Source organism: Nerophis lumbriciformis, linkage group LG26, assembly GCF_033978685.3.
Source record: "Nerophis lumbriciformis linkage group LG26, RoL_Nlum_v2.1, whole genome shotgun sequence".
Classification (NCBI taxonomy): domain Eukaryota; kingdom Metazoa; phylum Chordata; class Actinopteri; order Syngnathiformes; family Syngnathidae; genus Nerophis; species Nerophis lumbriciformis.
Window position 1 is genome coordinate 1,828,744 of NC_084573.2, and position 24,541 is coordinate 1,853,284.

Sequence of the window (24,541 nt, forward strand, 5' to 3'; positions counted from 1 at the left end):
TTTTGACTATTCAAACTTTTGAGTCTTTGACAGTGCAATTTTTGACTGCTTTTTTGTCAGCTGTTCAATCATTCGACTGTTCTACTGTTCATGCATTTGACTGGATTTACGATTTTTACCGAATAAAACTCGTAAATTGAGGTACACTGTGGTTGGCTGAGAGACAGTTTGTATTCGGTAAAAAGTCGTAAATTGAGGTTAACTTTCCTTACTTGAACGTGTTAACCGTGGACATGAATGGAGAACTTACAAGTCAATCTGTATTCCTCGCCTTGAAAACGGGGCATTCCAAATGATGGCATCTGCCCGTGTTCAGGTTTTGAATTGTTCCCCAGAAACAAAACTTTCATCTGTCTGTTGAACGGATGAAGAGGACGCCCTTTTTGGTTAAGTTTCATTTCCCTGGAAGAGTCCTCCCACAGCCGGTCTCCAGTACATATAAAGTCCACCAACCACGCAGGCTGGAAGTGTACTGGACGTAGGCGACAACATGGATTCCAGTGAGTGTCTTTCTTTTCACTTCATCGCTTTTGTGGCGTTTTTTCCCCAATCATGTGCTTCACTTTGTTCCAGAGAACTCCAAGGATGGTAATCTGGGAAAAGCTGGGTTCACCCCAGCCGGGGTACAAAAAGGATCCCTTGCCGCAGACATGATGTCCTTAGAAGCCAAAACCAACAGCGGAGGGCCGACACCAAAGGGCCCTGTGGCTCACCTTCAGTCTGCAGGTAAATACAGTAAATATAATATTAAATACCGTCATAGTCCGGGAAGAAATACCCAGGATTTGACAGCATGTTCATTTTTTACAGGTGCGACCGGTCATTGTGAAAAGACCAAGAAATGAGCGAAAGATAAAACCATGAAATAAAACTTGGTTCCTAAAATTGGTGTCGTTGATGTGTTTTCTGCCTTGGGGAGACCTGGGACCTTTGTGGGTATTGCCTTTTGAAAATGACATTGTGCGACATTGTGTCGATCGTGAGATCGGTGCGGCGTCTTCAGTAATGCGGACGCTGTATCGATCCGTTGTGGTGAAGAAGGAGCTGAGCCGGAAGGCAAAGCTCTCAATTTACCGGTCGATCTACGTTCCCATCCTCACCTATGGTCATGAGCTTTGGGTTATGACCGAAAGGACAAGCGGCCCAAATGAGTTTCCTCCGCCGGGTGGCGGGTCTCTCCCTTAGAGATAGGGTGAGAAGCTCTGTCATCCGGGAGGAGCTCAGAGTAAAGCCGCTGCTCCTCCACGTGGAGAGGAGCCAGATGAGGTGGTTCGGGCATCTGGTCAAGATGCCATGCACCCAAACACCTCTCTAGGGAGGTGTTTAGGGCACGTCCGACCAGTAGGAGGCCACGGGGAAGACCCAGGACACGCTGGGAAGACTATGTCTCCCGGCTGGCCTGGGAACGCCTCGGGATCCCCCGGGAGGAGCTGGACGAAGACCGGCTGGGGAGAGGGAAGTCTGGTCTAACCTCAACATTTGCATTGTCCGTTCTTTGCCGAGTTACTTTTAGCACGAGCTATGGACCGAGTATACATCGGAGTTCCCTGGGACCCTTTTGTCCCCCTCGACTCCCTTTTATAACGGCCATGTTCCACTTACTTTAAACCCGTTATTCCGTTCCTTGAAAACCAAACAAACCCAAGCATTTCTCTTTGAAACCCCGTGCGTATCCTTTCCAGAAGTGTAATTTTACCCCTCAACCACTAGATGCCGCCAGATTGGCATAGAGGGCTGTGTACACATGGGTCTGACCTCGGGAGTTAAGTTTCATTTCCTAAGAAACGAAACCGTTACAAGAGGGCGATGACTGATGCTTTGGTTTATCATTAATTCCAGATGGTCGAACAGTCTGCCACCACAAGGCGACTTGTGGCAGGGTGTTGTACTGTGAGGTATTATAGCACAATTGTACCAAATACTGCTATCTACAACCAGATTAGAGGACATGGTTACACTGTAACAAATACACTCTCTATGAGACTATTAGTCTTTAAATAACTGTTCGACTATTCGACTGTTCAATATTCCGACTTTTCAACGATTTGACTGTTTGATTGTTTGATTATTCGACTCTGATTGTTTAACTGTTTGACTTCAAGTTATTGACTATTCGACTGTGAACTGTTTGATTATTAGACTGTTTGACTCTTCGACTCTTCAATTATTTTACTCTTTGACGATTTTAATATTTGACTGTTGGAATATTTGACAGTTTGATTATTCAACTCTGATTATTTGACTGTTCTACCTACTGAATCTTCCACAGTTCAAACTTTTGACTCTTGATTGTTCGACAGTTGAACTTTTTGACTGTTCAATTGTTCAATTATTTAACTCTTTGACGGTTCTAATATTTGACTATTTGACAATTTAATTATTCGGCTCTTTAAATATTCGACTCTGTCTATTTAACTTATTGACTATTCAAATGTTTGACTCTTCGGCTGTTCAAACTTTTGACTCTTCCATTGTTGGACAGTTTAACTTTATGTCTGTAGACTGTTCAATTGTGCAATTGTTTAACTCTTTGACGGTTCAACTTTTTGACTGTTTGACGGTTCAAACTTTTGAGTCTTTGACAGTGCAACTTTTTGACTGCTTTTTGACAACTGTTCAATCAATCAATCGACTGTTCTACTGTTCATGCATTTGACTGTTCAACTTATTGAGTACTCGACTGTTCAACTGACTAGTTTAGAATTTGACAATTACTCTTTAAATAACTTTGACTATTTGACTGTTCAATATTTCCACTTTTCAACAATTTCACTGTTCAACTGTTTGATTATTCGACTCTGATTGTTAAACTGTATGACTTTAACTTATTGACTATTCGACTGTGAACTGTTCGATTATTGGACTGTTTGACTCTTTGACTTTTCAATTATTTTACTCTTTGACGATTCTAATATTTGACTGTTGGACTATTTGACAGTTCGATTATTCGACTCTGATTATTTGACTGTTCTACCTACTGAATCTTCCACAGTTCAAACTTTTGACTCTTGATTGTTCGACAGCTGAACTTTTTGACTGTTCAATTGTTCAATTATTTAACTCTTTGACGGTTCTAATATTTGACTATTTGACAATTTAATTATTCGGCTCTTTAATTCTTCGACTCTGACTATTTAACTTATTGACTACTCAACTGTTTGACTCTTCGACTGTTCAAACTTTTGACTCTTCCATTGTTGGACAGTTTAACTTTATGTCTGTAGACTGTTCAATTGTGCAATTGTTTAACTCTTTGACGGTTCAACTTTTTGACTATTTGACGGTTCAAACTTTTGAGTCTTTGACAGTGCAACTTTTTGACTGCTTTTTGACAACTGTTCAATCATTCGACTGTTCTACTGTTCATGCATTTGACTGTTCAACTTATTGAGTACTCGACTGTTCAACTGACTAGTTTAGAATTTGACAATTACTCTTTAAATAACTTTGACTATTTGATTGTTCAATGTTTCGACATTTCAACGATTTGACTGTTCGACTGTTTGATTTTTCGACTCTGATTGTTTAACTGTTTGACTTTAACTTTTTCACTATTCGACTGTGAACTGTTCGATTATTGGACTGTTTGACTCTTTGACTTTTCAATTATTTTACTCTTTGACGATTCTAATATTTGATTGTTGGACTATTTGACAGTTTGATTATTCGACTCTGATTATTTGACAGTTCAACCTACTGAATCTTCAACTGTTCAAACTTTTGACTCTTCATTGTTCGACAGTTAAACTTTTTGACTGTTTGACTGTTCAATTGTGCAAGTATTTAACTCTTTGACAGTTCAACTTTTTGACTGCTTTTTGACAACTGTTCAATCATTCGACTGTTCTACTGTTCATGCATTTGAAAGTTCAGCTTATTGAGTACTCGACTGTTCAACTGACTAGTTTAGAATTTGACTATTATTTTTTAAATAACTGTTCAATATTTCGACTTTTCAACGATTTCACTGTTCGACTGTTTGATTATTCGACTCTGATTGTTTAACTGTTTGACTTTAACTTATTGACTATTCGACTGTGAACTGTTCGATTATTGGACTGTTTGACTCTTTGACTTTTCAATTATTTTACTCTTTGACGATTGTAATATTTGACTGTTGGACTATTTGACAGTTTGATTATTCGACTCTGATTATTTGACAGTTCAACCAACTGAATCTTCAACTGTTCAAACTTTTGACTCTTGATTGTTCGACAGTTAAACTTTTTGACTGTTTGACTGTTCAACTGTGCAAGTATTTAACTCCTTGACAGTTCAACTTTTTGACTGCTTTTTGACAACTGTTCAATCATTCGACTGTTCTACTGTTCATGCATTTGACAGTTCAACTTATTGAGTACTCGACTGTTCAACTGACTTGTTTAGAATTTGACTATTATTCTTTAAATAACTGTTCAATATTTCGACTTTTCAACGATTTCACTGTTCGACTGTTTGATTATTCGACTCTGATTGTTTAACTGTTTGACTTTAACTTATTGACTATTTGACTGTGAACTGTTCGATTATTGGACTGTTTGACTTTTTGACTTTTCAATTATTTTACTCTTTGACGATTGTAATATTTGACTGTTGGACTATTGGACAGTTTGATTATTCGACTGTGATTATCTGACAGTTCAACCTAGTGAATCTTCAACTGTTCAAACTATTGACTCTTGATTGTTCGACAGTTGAACTTTTTGACTGTTTGACTGTTCAATTGTTCAATTATTTTACTCTTTGACGGTTCTAATGTTTGACTGTTTGATTATTCGACTCTTTAATTATTCAACTCTTTGACTATAACTTATTGACTATTCAACTGAACGGTTCTACTATTTGACTGTTTGACTCTTCGACTGTTCAAACTTTGGACTCTTCCATTGTTTGACAGTTTAATTTTATGACTGTAGCTGTTTAATTGTGCAATTATTTAACTCTTTGACAGTTCAACTTTTTGACTATTCAAACTTTTGAGTCTTTGACAGTGCAATTTTTGACTGCTTTTTTGTCAGCTGTTCAATCATTCGACTGTTCTACTGTTCATGCATTTGACTGGATTCACGATTTTTACCGAATAAAACTCATAAATTGAGGTACACTGTGGTTGGCTGAGAGACAGTTTGTATTCGGTAAAAAGTCGTAAATTGAGGTTAACTTTCCTTACTTGAACGTGTTAACCGTGGACATGAATGGAGAACTTACAAGTCAATCTGCATTCCTCGCCTTGAAAACGGGGCATTCCAAATGATGGCATCCGCCCGTGTTCAGGTTTTGAATTGTTCTCCAGAAACAAAACTTTCATCTGTCTGTTGAACGGATGATGAGGACGCCCTTTTTGGTTAAGTTTCATTTCCCTGGAAGAGTCCTCCCACAGCCGGTCTCCAGTACATATAAAGTCCACCAACCACGCAGGCTGGAAGTGTACTGGACGTAGGCGACAACATGGATTCCAGTGAGTGTCTTTCTTTTCACTTCATCGCTTTTGTGGCGTTTTTCCCCAATCATGTGCTTCATTTTGTTCCAGAGAACTCCAAAAATTGTAATCTGGGAAAAGCTGGGTTCACCCCAGCCGGGGTACAAAAAGGATCCCTTGCCGCAGGCATGATGTCCTTAGAAGCCAAAACCAACAGAGGAGGGCAGACACCAAAAGGCCCGGTGGCTCACCTTCAGTCTGCAGGTAAATACAGTAAATATAATATTAAATACCGTCATAGTCCGGGAAGAAATACCCAGGATTTGACAGCATGTTCATTTTTTACAGGCGCGACCGGTCATTGTGGAAAGACCAAGAAATGAGCGAAAGATAAAACCATGAAATAAAACTTGGTTCCTTAAATTGGTGTCGTTGGTGTGTTTTCTGCCTTGGGGAGACCTGGGACCTTTGTGGGTATTGCCTTTTGAAAATGACATTGTGCGACATTGTGTCGATCGTGAGATCGGTGCGGCGTCTTCAGTAGGGCTGCAGCTAACGATTATTTTTCTATCGATTAATCTATAGATTATTTTTTTCGATTAATCGGTTAATCTATAGATTATTTTTTCGATTAATCTATAGATTATTTTTCCTTTTACCGATTTTTTTTTTAAATTTAAAATGAAGAGGAAAAAATAAATGTAGGCCAGTTTTTTCAAAAGGCATGGCTTTTATTTACAAAAAAAAAAGTATGGCCACTCAGTCAACATTGACAACAACATGACAAAATATTCTGTAACAATGTAAACATTTAAAACTTTTAATATTTAACAAAATTAAAAGTAGCTTATTTGCTTTTTAATGTGCAAATATAAAAGTAAACATCCAGTGCAAATCTTAATATTCTGCAATAGTATAAGCATGTCAAAAGTAAAAGTATTGCTTATTTTGCTTTAAAATGTGCAAAAATAAAGATAAACATCCAATACAAAAAAGTGCAAAATGGAAATATTCTGTAACAAGTGTAAACATTTCAACAAAAGTAAAAGTATTGCTTATTTGCTAAAATGTGCAAAAATAAAGCTAAACATCCAATACAAAAAAGTGTACAGTGTAAACATTTCAACAAAAGTAAAAGTATTGCTTATTTTGCTTAATAACACAACAATGATAGTATGATTAAAGTGAAAGTTAATTGTTGGTTTGTACATAGTATATGTAACTGTTAATGTTGTAAAAGGTATTTGCACAACTAATTAACGTTAGCGTTTGTGACACGTCTTGTGCCGTGGGGTTCTTTCAGGACCGACAGACTGAACGCCAGACGGCTTTGCCAGGTTTACAATCTTTTAATTTTACACAAAGTCTTTTCTCTTCCAACTGCGCGGATCGCGCGCCTGGGCACGATTGCGGCGTCGCCCCCGGCGCGCCCCGCCTCGCCGCTCGCTCGCCGCCGCCGCCGCCGCCTCTCCACAGCGTTAAAGAGGAGCGCGTCTTTGTAAACACTGAACAGGCACGCCAAACGCGCCTCTCAGAGCGAAACGGTGCTTTAGTTTATGAATTTACAACGCAGATACAAATGACACATTCATGTTTTTGTGTAATAATGACAACGTATACGCACGCGGACGATTGACTTGTTGATGGTGATGGCAAGAACGCTGTCGGGGGTTTTCTTTTCAAATGTTCCTTCATAGCCGTTGTGCTGCTATGATAGGCCATTTCCGCTCGACACAGTGTGCATACAACAACATTATTAGGCCGTTTATTGAAATACTCCCACACTTTTGACGACTTTTGGCGTGCTTTTTTCCCCTCGCTCCCATCGTCTGCTTTGCGCTCCGCCATGACAGTAAAGTAGAGTGACGTAAATATGCGACGCGCCGACGCACAAAAACGGCGTCGACGTATTTACGTAACCGATGACGTCGACTACGTCGACGCGTCGTTTCAGCCTTAGTCTTCAGTAATGCGGACGCTGTATCGGTCCGTTGTGGTGAAGAAGGAGCTGAGCCGGAAGGCAAAGCTCTCAATTTACCGGTCGATCTACGTTCCCATCCTCACCTATGGTCATGAGCTTTGGGTTATGACCGAAAGGACAAGATCACGGGTACAAGCGGGAGGAACTCAAAGTAAAGCCGCTGCTCCTCCACATGGAGAGGAGCCAGATGAGGTGGTCCGGGCATCTGGTCAGGATGCCACCCGAACGCCTCCCTAGGGAGGTGTTTAGGGCACGTCCGACACTGCAAAAACTGAAATCTAAGTTAGATTAAAAATCTCAAATAAGGGTGATATTTGCTTATTTTCTATCTGATAAGATAATTCTTCTCACTAAGCAGATTTTATGTTAGAGTGTTTTACTTGTTTTAAGGGTTTTGGTCCTGAATGATCTCAGTAAGATATTACAGCTTGTTGCTGAGATTTGATGACCTATATTGAGTAAAACATGCTTGAAACTAGAATATCAAGTGTTGCAAAGCTGTGTCATCAACACTCACAAGCAGGGCCGGCCCGTGGCATAGGCCGTATAGGCAAATGCTAAGGGCGCCGTCCATCAGGGGGCGCCACGCCAGTGCCACAAATGTTGGAGAAAAAAAAGAAAGAAAAAAAGTTGGTATTATTATTTCTAAATACAAAAAAATAATCCCATGTTAATTAAAATGCAAAGTAAAGCCTATTTAATAGAAATATTATTTGTTACAACATTACGCCCCCCCTCCTCCCCCCGCACGGTGCGCCCCCTCCCTTCCCGTATCGTGACTCTTTTTGGACGTCACCACATCAAAAAATCAACACAAGATGTCAAAACGGCCAAAACTGTCAGGTGCCCAGGGAAGAAAAAAGAGAAAAGAAGAGGAGAAACGAGAAAAGACACAGGTAGCAGGTAGGTAACGTTAGCCTACATTAAATTATTTGTCTGTTACAGAATGTGATAGTAGCTGGCTTTTTAGCATTAAGCTAATGTTACATGATTCGGCAATTGCTAATCAATAAATAGCTAGTTCTGTTTTAACGTCGGGTTAATATTGTGGAGGGGGCTAAATTGTTATGGAAAATAATAATGTAACGTTAGGTAATTACAGTACTCCCACCTTACATTCCTCAGGGACATTTGTATTAGATCTTTTAAGCAGGTGTTTTTTGTTTACATTGTTATTGCCTTCTGGTTAGCTAATGTTTGCCCTGCAGGTAATAGTCACTTTTCCACCCCTTTATATATTAGGTATAGTTGTAAGTAAAAAAAAAAAAAGGTCAAAGACAAAGCTATTCGGTTTCTTGTGAGTATATACACTTCACTGCCGATGTGGGGGGGCGCCACATAAAATCTTGCCTAGGGCGCCAGATTGGTTAGGGCCGGGCCTGCTCACAAGTATAAAACTGCTTTTTCAAAGTAATAATTTCTTATATCAAGCATGAAACAAAAAAAAAACATGACTTTGACACAATTGTGTCTCATAATTAAATTGACAGTTAATATTTAAACATTTAACATGTGACATTTCAAAACAATTTTGAACAGAAATAGTTCATGCACATTCAGATAAATTCTTCAAAATTACAATAATAAAAAAAAAAAAAAAAATATATATATATATATATATATATATATATATATATATATATATATATATATATATATATATATATACTATATTCCTTGCTCACTAATTGACTGAAAGAGCACGCACTTGGCGCGATGATGTCATGTTATCGATGGGAAAATGCATTTTTAGACAATACGATTTGCATGAGCGTTGCCTTTTTGCCTTTCCATTAAGAACAATAAATTGGTTTTTAGTGTAAGTTTGCTGGTTTCAAGAAATGTAATGCCGAGCGCATATCATTATGTCAAGATAATAGAATATCAAGTGTTGCAAAGCTGTGTCATCAACACTCACAAGTATAAAACTGCTTTTTCAAAGTTATCATTTCTTATATCAAGCATGAAACAAAACAAAAAAAACATGACTTTGACACAATTGTGTCTCATAATTAAATTGACAGTTAATATTTAAACATTTAACATGTGACATTTCAAAACAATTTTGAACAGAAATAGTTCATGCACATTCAGATAAATTCTTCAAAATTACAATAATAAAAAAAAAAAAAAAAAAAAATATATATATATATATATATATATATATATATATATATATATATATATATATATATATATATATATATATATATATATATACACATATATATATATATATATATATATATATATACCGTATTTTCCGCACCATAAGCCGCCCTGGGTTATAAGCCGCGCCTTCAATGAACGGCATATTTCAAAACTTTGTCCACCTATAAGCCGCCCCGTGTTATAAGCCGCATCTAACTGCGCTAAAGGAATGTCAAAAAAACAGTCAGATAGGTCAGTCAAACTTTAATAATATATTAAAAACCAGCGTTCTAACAACTCTGTTCACTCCCAAAATGTACGCAAATGTGCAATCACAAACATACGTATATCAACATGGACAGAGCTGCGTGAAAAAAGCCACCCGGCCTCTTCGCGTAAACTTAAACTTACCTTAACCACTCGCTCATCTTTTCTTCATCCATCCCTTCGAGTTAGCTTTTATGATGACGCCGGCTGGAAAGGTCTCTTTTGGCAAGGTCTTCCTTTTGAATATCACCATGGGTGGAAGTTTCTGGCCATTAGCATGGCAAGCTAGAACCACAGTGAAGGATGACTTCTCATTCCCTGTGGTGCGAATATTCACCGTACGTGCTCCCGTTGTATCCACAGTGCGGTTCACAGGAATATCAAAAGTCAGTGGAACCTCGTCCATGTTGATAATGTTCTCTGGCCGGATCTTTTTTTCAGCTATCTTGTTTTTACAATATGCACGGAAAGTAGCCAGCTTTTCTTGAAAGTCTTTAGGCAGTTGCTGTGAAATAGTAATCCGTGTGTGGATGGAGAGATTGCGTCTTTTCATGAACCGGATCCCTGACGCTTAGTAGGAGCCATTTTGTGGTCTTTACAGATGTAAACACACAAAGGAAATGAACCGTACGGTGATATCCGCGCGCTTTTTCTTCTTCTACGCGGGCGGGTGGTTGCTTACAGTAGAAGAAGAAGCGCTTCCTGTTCTATGGGGGCGGGTGCTTACCTTGGCGGTTGCTTGCGTAGAAGAAGAAGCGCTTCCTGTTCTACCGGGAAAAAAGATGGCGGCTGTTTACCGAAGTTGCGAGATCGAAACTTTATGAAAATGAATCTTAATATTTATCCATATATAAAGCGCACCGGGTTAAAAGGCGCACTGTCAGCTTTTGAGAAAATTTGTGGTTTTTAGGTGCGGCTAATAGTGCGGAAAATACGGTATGTCTTAATAAGGTTATCCAAAAAATAGTGCTCGATACCGTAGTAGAGCGCAATATATGTATGTGTGGGGAAAAAAATCACAAGACTATTTCATCTCTACAGGCCTGTTTCATGAGGGGGTTCCCTCAATCATCAAAATCTCCTGATGATTGAGGGAACCCCCTCATGAAACAGGCCTGTAGAGATGAAATAGTCTTGTGATTTTTTTCCCACACACATACATATATATATATATATATATATATATATATATATATATATATACTATATTCCTTGCTCACTAATTGAAAGAGCACGCACTTGGCGCGATGATGTCATGTGATCGATGGGAAAATGCATTTTTAGACAATACGATTTGCATGAGCGTTGCCTTTTTGCCTATCCATTAAGAACAATAAATTGTTTTTTAGTGTAAGTTTGCTGGTTTCAAGAAATGTAATGCCGAGCGCATATCATTATGTCAAGATAATAGAATATCAAGTGTTGCAAAGCTGTGTCATCAACACTCACAAGTATAAAACTGCTTTTTCAAAGTAATAATTTCTTATATCAAGCATGAAACAAAAAAAAAACATGACTTTGACACAACTGTGTCTCATAATTAAATTGACAGTTAATATTTAAACATTTAACATGTGACATTTCAAAACAAATTTGAACAGAAATAGTTTAGATAAATTCTTCAAAATTACAATAATAAAAAAATATGTATATGTATATATATATATATATATATATATATATATATATATATATATATATATATATATGTATGTATGTGTGGGAAAAAAATCACAAGACTATTTCATCTCTACATGCCTGTTTCATGAGGGGGGGTGCCCTCAATCATCAGGAGATTTTAATGGGAGCATTCGCATACCATGGTTTATATAGGGCACAGAGTGGGTGGGTACAGGCTGGCCTAGGGGCGTGGTGATTGGCTCATGTGTTACCTAGGAGGTGTTTCCGTCTATGGCGGCATGTTGTTACAATTTCGCTGCGCTTGTTGAGGGATGACAGGTCTGGACGGTAAATAATAAACAGTTTCTCTTTCAAGCATAGGTTGCATCTTTTATTACCACTATTGTAAGGTGTGCTGGATGCAAGAATTTGCCATGTTATTGAATATTCAACATTATTGTCTTTGAGGTCCCAAATGTGTTTGCTGAGTTCTGTGGTATTTCGCAGGTTTTTGTTCCTGAAAGAAGCCTTGTGATTGTTCCATCTGGTTTTGAACTCTCCCTCGGTTAATCCTACATATGTGTCGGATGTGTTAATGTCCTTGCGTATTACCTTAGATTGGTAGACAACTGATGTTTGTAAGCACCCCCCGTTGAGAGGGCAATCAGGTTTCTTTCGACAGTTACATCCTTTGTTGGTTTTGGAGTCGCTCTGTCCGGGGGCCGACGGCTCATTTGCAATTGTTTTGTTGTGGTTTGAGATGATTTGTCGTATATTGTTCATGCAGCTGTAGCTCAATTTAATGTTGTTCTTGTTGAATACTTTTCTTAGGGTGTTGTCTTTGGGAAAGTGTTTGTCAATCAGATTGAGGAATTTGTGTCCAATGTTCGTTGAGACGTTTTTGCTGTATGGGGGGTTGTACCAGATGATGTCGTTTCGTTTTCTGTTCTTTTTTGGCTGGTTTCCTGGCGTGGGTTCATAGGTGAGGGTGAAATTGTATCCGCTTTCATCAAGGGCTTTTTGGTACGGGGGGGTTGCTTGGTCAAATTCAGCTTTGCTAGATGACAGCATCGATAGCCTTTTATTGATTCCGGTAGGTATTCTTTTCGTGGTGGTGGGTGGGTGGTTGCTGTCATGGTGCACGTATTGGAGTGTTGTGTTGGGTTTCGTGAATGGTTGGTAGCTGTTATTTCTCAGGTTGAAAGTGACGTCAAGGAAGTTGACGGTTTGCTTGTTGGCTTCAATCGTGATCCGTAGGCCGTTCTCTTTGAAAATTTGGCATATGCGCTTCTTGGTATTCTCGCTGCTCCTTGGCGAGGCGCGACACACTGCCAGTCCGTCATCACGGTAAATACCAAGGTTCAGATTGAGGCTAGCGAGCTGGGAGAGGAGGAAACTCCCAACGAGTTCACACGTTTCTGCTCCGTCAATATATATATATATATATATATATATATATATACATACTATATTCCTTGCTCACTAATTGACTGAAAGAGCACGCACTTGGCGCGATGATGTCATGTTATCGATGGGAAAATGCATTTTTAGACAATACGATTTGCATGAGCGTTGCCTTTTTGCCTTTCCATTAAGAACAATAAATTGGTTTTTAGTGTAAGTTTGCTGGTTTCAAGAAATGTAATGCCCAGCGCAAATCATTATGTTAAGATAACGGCACTAGCATTTACTTCATTTATGAATATTTTTCAACCTATTGAGAAAAAAACTCTCATATTTGTTTTTGCTACCAAGAAAAGTGCACTTTTTTATCAGTGAGAATATACTTATTTTAAGGTATTTTGGGGTTCATTGAGATTAACTAATTTTACCATCCATCCATCCATCCATCTTCTTCCGCTTATCCGAGGTCGGGTCGCGGGGGCAGCAGCCTAAGCAGGGAAGCCCAGACTTCCCTCTCCCCAGCCACTTCGTCCAGCTCTTCCTGTGGGACCCCGAGGCGTTCCCAGGCCAGCCGGGAGACATAGTCTTCCCAACGTGTCCTGGGTCTTCCCCGCGGCCTCCTACCGGTCGGACGTGCCCTAAACACCTCCCTAGGGAGGCGTTCGGGTGGCATCCTGACCAGATGCCCGAACCACCTCATCTGGCTCCTCTCCATGTGGAGGAGCAGCGGCTTTACTTTGAGCTCCCCCCGGATGACAGAGCTTCTCACCCTATCTCTAAGGGAGAGGAAACTCATTTGTACCCGTGATCTTGTCCTTTCGGTCATGACCCAAAGCTCATGACCATAGGTGAGGATGGGAACGTAGATCGACCGGTAAATTGAGAGCTTTGCCTTCCGGCTCAGCTCCTTCTTCACCACAACGGATCGATACAGCGTCTGCATTACTGAAGACGCCGCACCGATCCGCCTGTCCATCTCACCATCCACTCTTCCCTCACTCGTGAACAAGACTCCGAGGTACTTGAACTCCTCCACTTGGGGCAAGATCTCCTGCCCAACCCCGGAGATGGCACTCCACCCTTTTTCCGAGCGAGAACCATGGACTCGGACTTGGATGTGCTGATTCTCATCAGCTAATTTTACTTGTTTTGGAAAGTCTTGACAAGCCAAATTTTCTCGTTCTATTGGCAGATAATTTTGCTTAGTTCAAGTAAAATACCCCTCATTTTTTGTGTTTTTTTTTCTTCTTGGTTTTTGAACACTGACTTTTTGCAGTGGAAGGAGGCCACGGGGAAGACCCAGGACACGTTGGGAAGACTATGTCTCCCGGCTGGCCTGGGAACGCCTCGGGATCCCCCGGAGAGAGCTGGACCAAGTGGCTGGAGAGAGGGAAGTCTGGTCTAACCTCAACATTTGCATCGTCCGTTCTTTGCCGAGTTACTTTTAGCACGAGCTATGGACCGAGTATACATCGGAGTTCCCCGGGACCCTTTTGTCCCCCATTGACTCCCTTTTATAACGGCCATGTTCCACTTCCTCTAAACCGGTTATTCCGTTCCTTGAAAACCGAACAAACCCAAGCATTTCTCTTTGAAACCCCGTGCGTATCCTTTCCAGAGGTGTAATTTTACCCCTCAACCACTAGATGCCGCCAGATTGGCATAGAGGGCTGTGTACACATGTGTCTGACCTCGGGAGTTAAGTTTCATTTCCTCAGAAACGAAACCGTTACAAGAGGGCGATGACTGATGCTTTGGTTTATCATTAATTCCAGATGGTCGGACAGTTTGCCACCACAAGGCGACTTGTGGCAGGGTGTTGTACTGTGAGGTATTATAGCACAATTGTACCAAATACTGCTATCTACAACCAGATTAGAGGACATGGTTACACTGTAACAAATACCACAGACGGGGTATTGTCGGATTACGTGATTATCCCCACCCGTAATAGTAATGTATGTGTGTGTGTGTGTGTGTGTGTGTGTGTGTGTGTGTGTGTGTGTGTGTGTGTGTGTGTGTGTGTGTGTGTGTGTGCGCATCAGAGCGCCTCAGTGTGTCATTATGAAACTAACAAGGCTGCACTGGTGAGATGTGTTGAACCCGCAGGGAAACATGTCTCACATGAGACACCAGGAAACAATTACACTATTTGTGTGTGTGTGGGTGTGTGTGTGTGTGTTTGTGTGTGTGTGTGTGTGTGTGTGTGTGTCTGTCTGTTTGTTGACTTTAGGAGAACAAGTAGAGGTGCAGTGACGCCCCCTGCTGGTACATACTGTCATGATGATATGATGACGCAAGTGTCTTGACTGCCTTTTGAGTTTTGAAAAATATTATTAATAATAATAATAATAATAATAGCAGTATTTTCAGGTGATAGCAGGTAAAAAAAAATTTTTTTTTTAAATACTTTTTTTTTTTTATTGAGAATGTTTCTAATCAAGTAGTCAAACAAAATTGTCGGTCTTAGATTCATTTGAGATGCTCGAGCATCTCAACAGGCACAAGTATGCTAAAGTTAGCATGCTAACAGTTGACATGCATCAAGGATCAAGTTATGACTCCGAGGTGTACGGCTACAATAATATTTAAAAAAAAATTCAAAAAAGTTAGCATGTATTGAGAATGTTTCTAATCAAGTAGTCAAACAAAATTGTCGGTCTTAGATTCATTTGAGATGCTCGAGCATCTCAACGGGCACAAGTATGCTAAAGTTAGCATGCTAACAGTTGACATGCATCAAGGACCAAGTTATATGACTCCGAGGTGTACGGCTACAATATTAGCTACAAATTTTTTTTTAGCTTGTATTGAAAATGTTTCTAATGAATAGTCAAACAAAATTGTTGGTTTTAGAATTATTTGGAAGCTCGAGCATCTCAACAGGCACAAGTATGCTAAAGTTAGCATGCTAACAGTTGACATGCATCAAGGATCAAGTTATGACTCCGAGGTGTACGGCTACAATAATATTTAAAAAATGTTTCAAAAAAGTTAGCATGTATTGAGAATGTTTCTAATCAAGTAGTCAAACAAAATTGTCGGTCTTAGATTTATTTGAGATTCTCGAGCATCTCAACAGGCACAAGTATGCTAAAGTTAGCATGCTAACAGTTGACATGCATCAAGGACCAAGTTATATGACTCCGAGGTGTACGGCTACAATAATATTTAAAAAAATGTTTCAAAAAAGTTAGCATGTATTGAGAATGTTTCTAATCAAGTAGTCAAACAAAATTGTCGGTCTTAGATTCATTTGAGATGCTCGAGCATCTCAACAGGCACAAGTATGCTAAAGTTAGCATGCTAACAGTTGACATGCATCAAGGGCCAAGTTATATGACTCCGAGGTGTACGGCTACAATATTAGCTACACATTTTTTTTTAGCTTGTATTGAAAATGTTTCTAATGAATAGTCAAACAAAATTGTTGGTTTTAGAATTATTTGAGAAGCTCGAGCATTTCAACAGGCACAGGTATGCTAAAAGTAGCATGCTAACAGTTGACATGTATCAAGGACCAAGTTATGACTCCGAGGTGTACGGCTACAATAATATTTAAAAAATGTTTCAAAAAAGTTAGCATGTATTGAGAATGTTTCTAATCAAGTAGTCAAACAAAATTGTCGGTCTTAGATTTATTTGAGATGCTCGAGCATCTCAACAGGCACAAGTATGCTAAAGTTAGCATGCTAACAGTTGACATGCATCAAGGACCAAGTTATATGACTCCGAGGTGTACGGCTACAATATTAGCTACAAATTTTTTTTTAGCATGTATTGAAAATGTTTCTAATGAATAGTCAAACAAAATTGTTGGTTTTATAATTATTTGAGAGGCTCGAGCATTTCAACAGGCACAGGTATGCTAAAAGTAGCATGCTAACAGTTGACATGTATCAAGGACCAAGTTATGACTCCGAGGTGTACGGCTACAATAATATTTAAAAAATGTTTCAAAAAAGTTAGCATGTATTGAGAATGTTTCTAATCAAGTAGTCAAACAAAATTGTCGGTCTTAGATTTATTTGAGATGCTCGAGCATCTCAACAGGCACAAGTATGCTAAAGTTAGCATGCTAACAGTTGACATGCATCAAGGACCAAGTTATATGACTCCGAGGTGTACGGCTACAATATTAGCTACAAAATTTTTTTTAGCGTGTATTGAAAATGTTTCTAATGAATAGTCAAACAAAATTGTTGGTTTTAGAATTATTTGAGAAGCTCAAGCATTTCAACAGGCACAGTTATGCTAAAAGTAGCATGCTAACAGTTGACATGCATCAAGGACCAAGTTATGACTCCGAGGTGTACGGCTACAATCATATTTAAAAAATGTTTTTAAAAAGTTAGCATGTATTGAGAATGTTTCTAATCAAGTAGTCAAACAAAATTGTCGGTCTTAGATTTATTTGAGATTCTCGAGCATCTTAACAGGCACAAGTATGCTAAAGTTAGCATGCTAACAGTTGACATGCATCAAGGACCAAGTTATATGACTCCGAGGTGTACGGCTACAATATTAGCTACAATAAATTTTTTAGCGTGTATTGAAAATGTTTCTAATGAATAGTCAAACAAAATTGTTGGTTTTAGAATTATTTGAGAAGCTCGAGCATTTCAACAGGCACAGGTATGCTAAAAGTAGCATACTAACAGTTGACATGTATCAAGGACCAAGTTATGACTCCGAGGTGTACGGCTACAATAATAGTTAAAAAATGTTTCAAAAAAGTTAGCATGTATTGAGAATGTTTCTAATCAAGTAGTCAAACAAAATTGTCGGTCTTAAATTCATTTGAGATGCTCGAGCATCTCAACAGGCACAAGTATGCTAAAGTTAGCATGCTAACAGTTGACATGCATCAAGGACCAAGTTATATGACTCCGAGGTGTACGGCTACAATATTAGCTACAAAAAAATGTTAGCATGTATTGAAAATGTTTCTAATGAATAGTCAAACAAAATTGTTGGTTTTAGAATTATTTGAGAAGCTCGAGCATTTCAACAGGCACAGGTATGCTAAAAGTAGCATGCTAACAGTTGACATGTATCAAGGACCAAGTTATATGACTCCGAGGTGTACGGCTACAATAATATTTTAAAAAATTTTCAAAAAAGTTAGCATGTATTGAGAATGTTTCTAATCAAGTAGTCAAACAAAATTGTCGGTCTTAGATTAATTTGAGATGCTCGAGCATCTCAACAGGCACAAGTATGCTAAAGTTAGCATGCTAACAGTTGACATGCATCAAGGACCAAGTTATATGACTCCGAGGTGTACGGCTACAATATTAGCTACAAATTTTTTTTTAGCGTGTATTGAAAATGTTTCTAATGAATAGTCAAACAAAATTGTTGGTTTTAGAATTATTTGAGAAGCTCGAGCATTTCAACAGGCACAGGTATGCTAAAAGTAGCATGCTAACAGTTGACATGTATCAAGGACCAAGTTATGACTCCGAGGTGTACGGCTACAATAATATTTAAAAAATGTTTAAAAAAGTTAGCATGTATTGAGAATGTTTCTAATCAAGTAGTCAAATAAAATTGTCGGTCTTAGATTTATTTGAGATGCTCGAGCATCTCAACAGGCACGAGTATGCTAAAGTTAGCATGCTAACAGTTGACATGCATCAAGGACCAAGTTATATGACTCCGAGGTGTACAGCTACAATATTAGCTAAAAAATTTTTTTTAGCATGTATTGAAAATGTTCCTAATGAATAGTCAAACAAAATTGTTGGTTTTAGAATTATTTGAGAAGCTCGAGCATTTCAACAGGCACAGGTATGCTAAAAGTAGCATGCTAACAGTTGACTTGTATCAAGGACCAAGTTATATGACTCCGAGGTGTACGGCTACAATAATATTTAAAAAATTTTTCAAAAAAGTTAGCATGTATTGAGAATGTTTCTAATCAAGTAGTCAAACAAAATTGTCAGTTTTAGATTCATTTGAGATGCTCGAGCATCTCAACAGGCACAAGTATTCTAAAGTTAGCATGCTAACAGTTGACATGCATCAAGGGCCAAGTTATATGACTCCGAGGTGTACGGCTACAATATTAGCTACAAATTTTTTTTTAGCTTGTATTGAAAATGTTTCTAATGAATAGTCAAACAAAATTGTTGGTTTTAGAATTATTTGAGAAGCTTGAGCATTTCAACAGGCACAGGTATGCTAAAAGTAGCATGCTAACAGTTGACATGTATCAAGGACCAAGTTATGACTCCGAGGTGTACGGCTACAATCATATTTAAAAAATGTTTCAAAAAAGTTAGCATGTATTGAGAATGTTTCTAATCAAGTAGTCAAACAAAATTGTCGGTCTTAGATTCATTTGAGATGCTCGAGCATCTCAACAGGCACACGTATGCTAAAGTTAGCATGCTAACAGTTGACATGCATCAAGGACCAAGTTATATGACTCCGAGGTGTACGGCTACAATATTAGCTACAAATTTTTTTTTAGCACGTATTGAAAATGTTTCTAATGAATAGTCAAACAAAATTGTTGGTTTTAGAATTATTTGAGAAGCTCGAGCATTTCAACAGGCACAGGTATGCTAAAAGTAGCATGCTAACAGTTGACACGTATCAAGGACCAAGTTATGACTCCGAGGTGTACGGCTACAATAATATTTAAAAAATGTTTCAAAAAAGTTATCATGTATTGAGAATGTTTCTAATCAAGTAGTCAAACAAAATTGTCGGTCTTAGATTAATTTGAGATGCTCGAGCATCTCAACAGGCACAAGTATGCTAAAGTTAGCATGCTAACAGTTGACATGTATCAAGGACCAAGTTATGACTCCGAGGTGTACGGCTACAATAATATTTAAAAAATGTTTCAAAAAAGTTAGCATGTATTGAGAATGTTTCTAATCAAGTAGTCAAACAAAATTGTCGGTCTTAGATTTATTTGAGACGCTCGAGCATCTCAACAGGCACAAGTATGCTAAAGTTAGCATGCTAACAGTTGACATGCATCAAGGACCAAGTTATATGACTCCGAGGTGTACGGCTACAATATTAGCTCCAAAAATTTTTTAGCACGTATTGAAAATATTTCTAATGAATAGTCAAACAAAATTGTTGGTTTTAGAATTATTTGAGAAGCTCGAGCATTTCAACAGGCACAGGTATGCTAAAAGTAGCATGCTAACAGTTGACATGTATCAAGGACCAAGTTATGACTCCGAGGTGTACGGCTACAAAAATATTTAAAAAATGTTTCAAAAAAGTTAGCATGTATCGAGAATGTTTCTAATCAAGTAGTCAAACAAAATTGTCGGTCTTAGATTTATTTGAGATGCTCGAGCATCTCAACAGGCACAAGTATGCTAAAGTTAGCATGCTAACAGTTGACATGCATCAAGGACCAAGTTATATGACTCCGAGGTGTACGGCTACAACTATTAGCTACAAGAATTTTTTTAGCGTGTATTGAAAATGTTTCTAATGAATAGTCAAACAAAATTGTTGGTTTTAGAATTATTTGAGAAGCTCGAGCATTTCAACAGGCACAGGTATGCTAAAAGTAGCATGCTAACAGTTGACATGTATCAAGGACCAAGTTATGACGCCGAGTTGTACGGCTACAATAATATTTTAAAAATGTTTCAAAAAAGTTAGCATGTATTGAGAATGTTTCTAATCAAGTAGTCAAACAAAATTGTCGGTCTTAGATTTATTTGAGATGCTCGAGCATCTCAACAGGCACAAGTATGCTAAAGTTAGCATGCTAACAGTTGACATGCATCAAGGACCAAGTTATATGACTCCGAGGTGTACGGCTACAATATTAGCTACAAAATTTTTTTTAGCACGTATTGAAAATGTTTCTAATGAATAGTCAAACAAAATTGTTGGTTTTAGAATTATTTGAGAAGCTCGAGCATTTCAACAGGCACACAGGTATGCTAAAAGTAGCATGCTAACAGTTGACATGTATCAAGGACCAAGTTATGACTCCGAGGTGTACGGCTACAATAATATTTAAAAAATGTTTCAAAAAAGTTAGCATGTATTGAGAATGTTTCTAATCAAGTAGTCAAACAAAATTGTCGGTCTTAGATTCATTTGAGATTCTCGAGTATCTCAACAGGCACAAGTATGCTAAAAGTAGCATGCTAACAGTTGACATGTATTTAAGGACCAAGTTATGGCTCCGAGGTGTACGGCTACAATATTAGCTACAATTTTATTTTAGCGTGTATTGAAAATGTTTCTAATGAATAGTCAAACAAAATTGTTGGTTTTAGAATTATTTGAGAAGCTCGAGCATTTCAACAGGCACAGGTATGCTAAAAGTAGCATGCTAACAGTTGACTTGTATCAAGGACCAAGTTATGACTCCGAGGTGTACGGCTACAATAATATTTAAAAAATGTTTCAAAAAAGTTAGCATGTATTGAGAATGTTTCTAATCAAGTAGTCAAACAAAATTGTCGGTCTTAGATTCATTTGAGATGCTCGAGCATCTCAACAGGCACAAGTATGCTAAAGTTAGCATGCTAACAGTTGACATGCATCAAGGGCCAAGTTATATGACTCCGAGGTGTACGGCTACAATATTAGCTACAAAATTTTTTTTAGCACGTATTGAAAATGTTTCTAATGAATAGTCAAACAAAATTGTTGGTTTTAGAATTATTTGAGAAGCTCGAGCATTTCAACAGGCACAGGTATGCTAAAAGTAGCATGCTAACAGTTGACATGTATCAAGGACCAAGTTATGACTCCGAGGTGTACGGCTACAATAATATTTAAAAAATGTTTCAAAAAAGTTAGCATGTATTGAGAATGTTTCTAATCAAGTAGTCAAACAAAATTGTCGGTCTTAGATTTATTTGAGATTCTCGAGCATCTCAACAGGCACAAGTATGCTAAAGTTAGCATGCTAACAGTTGACATGCATCAAGGACCAAGTTATATGACTCCGAGGTGTACAGCTACAATATTAGCTACAAGAATTTTTTTAGCGTGTATTGAAAATGTTTCTAATGAATAGTCAAACAAAATTGTTGGTTTTAGAATTATTTGAGAAGCTCGAGCATTTCAACAGGCACAGGTATGCTAAAAGTAGCATGCTAACAGTTGACATGCATCAAGGACCAAGTTATATGACTCCGAGGTGTACGGCTACAATAATATTTAAAAAATGTTTCAAAAAAGTTAGCATGTATTGAAAATGTTTCTAATCAAATAGTCAAACAAAATTGTCGGTCTTAGATTTATTTGAGATGCTCGAGCATCTCAACAGGCACAAGTATGCTAAAGTTAGCATGCTAACAGTTGACATGCATCAAGGACCAAGTTATATGACTCCGAGGGGTACGGCTACAATATTAGCTACAAAACTTTTTTTAGCACGTATTGAAAATGTTTGTAATGAATAGTCAAACAAAATTGTTGGTTTTAGAATTATTTGAGAAGCTCGAGCATTTCAACAGGCACAGGTATGCTAAAAGTAGCATGCTAACAGTTGACATGCATCAAGGACCAAGTTATGACTCCGAGGTGTACGGCTACAATAATATTTAAAAAATGTTTCAAAAAAGTTAGCATGTATTGAGAATGTTTCTAATCAAGTAGTCAAACAAAATTGTCGGTCTTAGATTTATTTGAGATTCTCGAGCATCTCAACAGGCACAAGTATGCTAAAAGTAGCATGCTAACAGTTGACATGTATTTAAGGACCAAGTTATGACTCCGAGGTGTACGGCTACAACAATATTTAAAAAATGTTTAAAAAAAGTTAGCATGTATTGAGAATGTTTCTAATCAAGTAGTCAAACAAAATTGTCGGTCTTAGATTCATTTGAGATGCTCGAGCATTTTCAACAGGCACGAGTATGCTAAAGTTAGCATGATAACAGTTAATCCTACAATCAATCTATAATTACCTACTCCGTCATTCTGCTTTTTAAAAAGAAACCCTACCTGTCTAGAGGGGGTGGTGACTTGTCCAGGGCGTACCCTGCCTTCCACCCGAATGCAGCTGAGTTGGCTCCAGCACCACCCGCAACTCCAAAAGGGACAAGCGGTAAAAAATGGATGGCTACCTGGAACTTGAAGACACACCTGTAAATGGGCTGATATTGACTAAGTGTTGGAGCCAGGGAGGTGACCACTCAGCCTACCATTCTAACTTATGGTTTCAACTTGTATTTACCCGCAGCAATGCATTATGGGTTCACGGGTTAAAAAAAAAAAGAACTATAACAACGAGACGGTTTTTGAAAGTAACGACTCTCCCTTCAAGGAGCCAGAAATGCGAGTGCGACGCCACGAGCTGAGCACACCTGCTGTATCTTTGGGCACTTTCTCTCCTTCCTCTTGGCCGCACTTCTCAAAAACCTTGTCGTCACATCGGGCGAGGAGCGTTGGTTTTTACTGCAGAACATTGATGAACTTAGACCTTTTTAAAAGCTTTATGAAGAGCACTTTGACTCACGGTACCGTTTGAAAACCCGGTTCTAACTGCGGCCCGTTTGGTCAAAGTCCCCGGGAGGAGGAGTTATAATACCACCCCTGTTTTTAGCCAAAAACTGGACACCAAGATGGCCAACTTCCTGTTTATTTTCCAAAATATGTGTGTGTGTGTATATATATATATTAGAGATGCGCGGATAGGCAATTATTTCATCCGCAACCGCATCAGAAAGTCGTCAACCATCCGCAATCCACCCGATCTAACATTTGATCAGAACCGCATCCGCCCGCACCCGCCCGTTGTTATATATCTAATATAGACGATGCAAGGCATTAGTGAGGTTATAAAGCTTTTGCCTGTTAAAGAAAGGAGACTGATCCAATGCAGCACAGACATTCGCGCTGAGCACACCTCCAAGCGCGTCTCGCTGCCGGCGACGGCCGGGTATGGGCCCGACGCTCCAGCGCCATCCATTTTCAGGGCTAGTTGATTCGGCAGGTGGGTTGTTACACACTCCTTAGCGGGCTCCGACTTCCATGGCCACCGTCCTAGCTGCTGTCTATATCAACCAGGGTGAGCCCCACCCCTTTCGTGAGCGCACTGCGCGCGGAGTGACCCCTGTTACGCGCCCCCGGCAACAGGGGTGGCGGGCAGGTAAGCCGCGCGGGCGGAGCGCGCGGAGTGACAACTGTTACGAGCCCCCGGCCACGGGGGTGGCGGGCAGGTAAGCTGCTTACCTGCTGCGCGTGACGCCGGCCGCGGCGAAGGCGGACGAGGCGGGGTGTCGGTGCGGTGGGCGCGGTGGTGACCCTGGACGTGCGTCGGGCCCTTCTCGCGGATCGCCTCAGCTACGGCTCCCGGTGGGGCCCTCTCGGGGGAAGGGGCCTCGGTCCCTTCTCCGCTCCGTAAAAGTGTCCATCTCTTTTCTTTTTTTTTCTTCTGTTGTGGCATATGCTGCAGGTGCCTGCTCGTTTTTCGTATGTGGGTAACAACATTTAACTATGTATATATATTTACCAATTGGTTTAACTGCCACCCGCCTGAATCTATTTAAAATCTTTTTTTTTTTTTATTTCAATCGCCCGACCCGACCCGACCCGACCCGACCCGACCCGACCCGACCCACTGATAAAATCTAATTTTTTTTAAATTTCATCCGCCCGATCCGCGGATAATCCGCGGACTCCGCGGTTGTGCCCGCAAACCGCGCATCTCTAATATGTATATATACTGTATATACTGTTGCGTTTTGGAC

At 39.2% G+C, this 24,541-nt stretch overlaps 2 long non-coding RNA genes across 2 annotated transcripts; both read left to right on the forward strand.

Annotated features, from left to right (window-relative positions):
* Positions 1–351: 351 nt before the first annotated feature.
* Positions 352–885, forward strand: LOC133623609 (uncharacterized). The gene is made up of 3 exons (XR_009817909.2): positions 352–500; positions 574–726; positions 811–885. It is a non-coding gene; the product is annotated as an uncharacterized lncRNA (long non-coding RNA).
* A 4,425-nt stretch (positions 886–5,310) lies between these two features.
* On the forward strand, positions 5,311–5,842 carry LOC133623608 (uncharacterized). The gene is made up of 3 exons (XR_009817908.1): positions 5,311–5,458; positions 5,531–5,683; positions 5,768–5,842. It is a non-coding gene; the product is annotated as an uncharacterized lncRNA (long non-coding RNA).
* Positions 5,843–24,541: the final 18,699 nt, after the last annotated feature.